Here is a 6,000-nt window from a genome sequence, read left to right on the forward strand (position 1 = left end):
GATGCTGGCTTCGATCTAAGTTCACCCTCTTTGGACCAAAAGCTACTGTAACCATTCTACAATATTTATAATGAAGGTAATTTATGATCATGCTTCCCATTTTTCCTTTTAGTGGGAATCAAGCAATCAAAAGCATTTTAATTAAAAAAAAATTTGGACATGGAGGCCATTTCACACCACGAGTCCGTGCTGCCCAATTTACACCTCTTTAACCAACACCCCTGTTACATTTTTGAACAGTGGGAGGACACCGGAGCCTCCAGAGAAAATTCATGCAGACATGGGGAGAACATACAAACTCCCTACAGATGGTGGGGGATCGAACCCTGGTCCGGTTCCATTCGCTGGCGCTGTAAAGGTGTTGGGCTAACTGCTACACCAACCATGCTGCAATTGTCCTGTGAGTGCAAGATCCAGAATCAAACCATGAAGTAAATTTAAGGCAAAAACAAGAACTGATCGATGTGCATCTGTTTATTCGCTCCATTCATGGGATGTAGGCATCTGTCCTTGAGTTCTAGAATATTTCAGTGGTCCATTTGTAGTCAGCCTATAGGTCTGAGCACCACTCAAGAAAATTGATTGGATTTTTAAAACAATCCAGCAGTTTCATGACCACATTTACTGTTGCTCACTATAATTCCAAACTTAAAATATCTAGCTACCCTAAATTTGCATTAGTAGTCCAGGTCTCCTGGTTACTTGACAATATCAAACCCTAATACTCTGTCCTTTGATGTTTTGATTTGGATTTAAACTTGTGATGAACGTGTAAACTTGTGCAAAGCTTTGAAATGAGCTTTAGGTGGTTGGTGTAGTGCAACTTTCATTTCTTGCTTGAAGGCCAAGGACACATTGCTGTTCCCGGAGAGCCTCTGGAACTCTCTACCCTGGAGACTTGTGGAAGCTGGATAATTGGGGATATTTGAAGAGGAAGCAAATACATTTTTTTTTTGGAAACATCAGAAAATTCAAAGCTGTTGGGAACTGGCACAGATTAACCATGATATTGAAGGGTAGGGCACATTTGAGGAGCTAGGGAGAAGTTGCCAACTCTGGTGGAGGTCACATACATGTACAAATGACCATCCATCCAGAGGAAGTTGAAATTCCGCACATTCTGCTGGTGAATCTGTTCATTGATTATGTTCAAGAAAAATCCAAAGATTTGGTTGCCAGAAATCCAGACCACCTGAGAATCCGGATTCTGAAACTTTAAAAATCTAACTAGTGGGCTTTTGTGTGTGTGCATGCATAAAAGCATCACAGATGCAGAGTGGCTACAAGCAACTATGCTTAATACAGGTTATCCTATCACAAAGAAATTAATTTTTACACAATTTTTCTTTTACAATGTTCATTTTTAAACCATTTCAAGCATTATATTTTTTTGTCATGTTGACTTTATTTTTCTTTAAAACTCTGTTTTCATAAACAAACCATGTTGTGTTTTCTAATGAATAAACTATCAAAAATTACCTGTTCATCTCTTTATTCCTCCTTCAATTTGAATTTTAAAAGTACTGCCTGAGAATCTGGACCAACCCAATCCCTGAGCAGACCAGATTTTAGAACTTTTACTGTAATATGTTTCCACTCTGAAGTCATGAGGTTTCCAACAGTCACATGGAATTGCAGTTCATTCTGCTCCTATTGGTCATCCCTGAGAGTCTCCAGTACATCAATTGGAGGCCCCAGCAGTCAGTTCAAACACTCAATGTGCAATCTCCAGCAATAGGCAAATTCAATTATCCAGCATCTACCAATCCCCATAGGTGCTGGATACTGGGGTTTTATTGTGATTAAATACAAAGTCCAAGTAAGTTCTCTGTATTTGGGTGTACTGATAAAAGTTGGCAGATAAATTGGTTCATTAATGGAATCTGAGAGAGTAAACCTGTCATGAGAATTTGTATATCTCTTCCACCCCCCCCCCCCCTCCCCGCCCCACCCCTCAGTTTATTTTCCGGACAACTTTGACTTCATTGTAAAATGAGCTTCAGAGATTTGGGTTTGATTTTTGAATCTGGGTGGTGTTAGTGCAGTTTTCACGTTCCTTCTGTTTTTTTTTTGCTGGATGCTTTGGTTTCAGTTTCCTTTCCCTTCCCTTTAGTGTGGGATGAGAGAATAAAAGATTGAAAGGGGAGCTGATGGGCATGTGTGAGAGAAAATAATTACTTATTCTTCTGTACCTCTGCAATTTTAACTATGGGAAACTCCTCTGGGAATCTGCGTGGCTCTGATGGACCTAATGGCCTCCAACTGAAAATTATGCCAGGGTACTAGTATTCAGTAATTTCACCAGTTGTCAAAATTTGGCCAGGAAATTTATCAGAATCATGTAAGTATTTTAAATAGTACCCAAGGAAATGAATTTAAATTAACAGAAAAATCAAATGTGACTTAGAAACCATTTCCTGTGAAACCATTAAGCTAACAGGTGAGGCAAAAAAAGATGGCTGTTAATGGGATTCACATGCATCTAGGCTATTGTGAAATATTGGATGTTCAAGGGGCAAGTTTTTGTTATGTATTAGCAAGTATTTAATGATTGCAAGATTATTTGGCAGTTCTTTCAATCTAATTTCATTTAAACTAATCAGATTGATTGTAAGACACAAGATAATTTCCATTTGTTTTAGACAAAGTATGCCTTGCAAAATATTTTGAAATTTGTCCATGCCAAGTTTCAACTAAATTTATGATCCTGGTCCATAGATGGACAAGTATGTACATATATAGTGGTGCCTCCCATTGTGTTACATGGCCACACATTAATATCCAATACCAGCAACATCCACTTATTTTCCTCTCCATGATACACCTCTCCAAAGTGTTTCTTGCTGTTGGAATATGCACACAATTTGTGCTAAGGCTTATTAAAGTCTTAGCATTCATTATCTCTTGTTGATATGCAGCTCTGAAGCTTGCGTATCCAGAACCTTATCATAGTTACTTATTCCTAAAACACAGAATACCATTTAGCCCATCCTGTTGTGCTAGTTGACACAGTAGGCACTTACAAATTTCAACACCTGGGTAGCCTTCCTGGGAACTGGGTGAGATTACTGGTGTGTGTGCCTCCTGTATCTTTCAAACAGCAGTCTAACCTACATGTTAAATCACTAACCTGGTAATTTAAGGGGGATCCCGCCCCTGTGAATAATGTGGTGAGTTCTTTCTGTTCCCTTTCTGTTTTAAAGTTCCAGAGTAACCGGGTAGCCATTTCCCCATTCAAATAGGGAAAGGACACACAGGTAAGTTTTACTGAGCTCCCTGATCACCTCAGAGGTAGGTCTGGGACCCACGTAGATTTTGATCAGGCTTGCCCAGTTCGGTCCATTCAAATAGCCCTGTACCTGGGTCTTCAACCTAGTAAATTGCCCGGTCAACCCCATTTTACGAGGCAATTTGAAAGGGGGTAGTGAGAACAAACTCGACAGTGACAGAGGTTATGTTCAGTGGATGGTGTGACAGAGTATTTAGAGGTTGTTTGGGAGGAATTGTTAGAGCAGCTTGCACACACACATTTTAAAACACAGAATATTTTCAGGACTTTTGCAGAAGGCAACAAAGTATTGACAGCAGCTTGCCTGGGAAAGCATGTGATCTTTGCAGGCAGTGGAGAAGTTTTGCTCTTGGAGAGGGAGGGTGTGAAACAGAGAGAGAGGAGACACAAATCATTTCCAGAAGGACAAAGCTGGCCTGAAAGAAAGAGGATCATCTGGAAAACCCTGAAGGGGGCAAGTTTCGTCAGGAAAAGGAATCAGTTATGGATGTCCTGGAAAAGGAATTTCTCTCTGAAAACCAGCAAGAACCCTCCTGAGTGGTAACCATTTGCCTGTTTAACAAAGTTCACCAGTCTTTGGTGCTAATGCTAACTTCTGTGCACAGAACAAGAATTTCCTGCAACCAGTGAGATTGGACTGTGATCCAAAGAACTTTTCTAATCTTAAATTTACATGACACACACCCGTGCTTAGTGTTGGGGGGGGGGGTGGGGGGGGGGAATTGAGTAGTTAGGTAAGTTAATTAAGTAATAAGTTAAAGTCTAATTCTGTTTTCTTGTTCAATTATAATTTAAAAACTCCTTTTGTTTAAGTAACCCTGTGTTGTGGTGCCTTTCTATTGTTGCTGGTTTTTGGGGTCTACTGGACTCTGTTACAATGGGCATTACATATTTTAAATATTTCTATTAGTTTCAGATTTATAAGTGACCTGCCAGTACAGGTGGTCTTTGAGTTGCATTCTGGCAAACCCATCATAAGTTGAAAAATGTTAGTCAAAAGAGAATACTGCACCCACCACTTTTATAATTAAATTTTGAATACCTTTACTTAATACTGGGGAAAAAAACCATTAATGTACACAGCTAAAAGCACACTGGACATGCTGTATTATACTCTTGTGCGATGCTGCCATCGCCTAGCATCGCAAGGAAGTCGCATACTGCATATTGCAAGTGCAGGAACAGATCGGAATTCAAAATTGAAAGAATGGATTCAAACCATCGTAACTTCGAAAAATTGGAAGCCAGACCATCGTAAGTAGGGGAGCACCTGTAATTAACCACTGGATCTTAAAAGACTGATTTTAGATGTTTGCCCAGATCATCATCTTCAAGGTAATTGTGGGCATCTCGTTCTGTACGCTATTGTCTCTAGGTCCCGTATAAGTAAATCTCAGCATCATAAAGCTGCACATTGTGAATCTAGTAAATGATATAATTATCAATGCTTTGCATATGAAGTGCGAGAAGCTTTTTTTCCAAGGAACATTAAAAGAGCTGTGATAGAGCAGATATTTCATCTATTGCACATATGCTGTACTGAGATTAGTAAATGTTAAGTCAGCTGTTGACAGCAGGAAGGGAGACAGCTGGTTGCTTTGGCTTCTGTGCTTGGCATAGAGAAACATGTATTTTAATACCGACAGGGATGACAGTCTGTCTCCGAGTTGTCATTCCTGCTCAAAGGACATGTACTCACCTTTGGTATATATGGAATCGAGAAATGGTACCTTCACCTATTTGGGCCAAGTACTACAAATTTCGATGCAATTGCACAATATCACATCAACATTGTTCTTTTATTTAAGGGAGGAATAGGTGAGGAGAAAAATTAGGAACATTGATATTTACTTCAGAAAAATGGTTTTTAAAAACTTTACGAAATTGCTATTATGAATTATTTCAAGAACATTTTTTAAACGTAAAGTTACTTGTTTCAAACAAGACCTTTCTATTTGAAGAACAGCAGTTGGACATTCCACCTCTCATTTGCCATTCTATAAGATTGTGCCTGATTTCGGCTCGTGCTGTTACTGACCCACCATGTCACTCAGAGCTGTTAATATGCAAAAAAAATTTTTAGTCTCTTGCTGAACTTTTTCTTCAATTCTATATTGAATTTTCAGCTCCTTAATTTGAACCTGTGGCTCTAGTTCCAGATGACCCTGTCTGGGAGGACCATTGCTGCATCTAATTCCTTTAAGCCCTCAAAGAATTTTTTGCTTTAATGAGTCGCTTGTGATTTTCTAAACTTTGTAAAGACTTGGTACAATCAGTTTATTCTGTTCTGCAAGGACGACACACACCCTCACCGTTGAAGAAATCAATTGAATAGTCCCTGTTACACTCTTATCACAAGGCACATTGAACATACAGGTTGTAGCTCTTTAATCTGGCGACATTGTGACCTAGCCATTGCTGGACCACAGAAAATTCTGGAAAACAGAAATTGACCCATAAGGAAATGACTATATAAAATATATCAAAGGTAGAACAAAGTTTAAAACAAGAAATAATACTGTGGGGCAGCCCTGATAGCGTAGCAGTTAGTGCAACATCTTCACAGCACCAGCAATTGGGTCTGGGGTTTGTACTAATAACAGCAGATTCAAATGTGTTGAACCATGGGATTTGCAAGACCAGAGCGCCAGATAAGAGGTACAACCTGTATTAAAATGACATCAACAAATTAAAGTTGCATATATATAATT

This window comes from Narcine bancroftii, chromosome 10 (assembly GCF_036971445.1).
Source record: "Narcine bancroftii isolate sNarBan1 chromosome 10, sNarBan1.hap1, whole genome shotgun sequence".
Lineage (NCBI taxonomy): Eukaryota > Metazoa > Chordata > Chondrichthyes > Torpediniformes > Narcinidae > Narcine > Narcine bancroftii.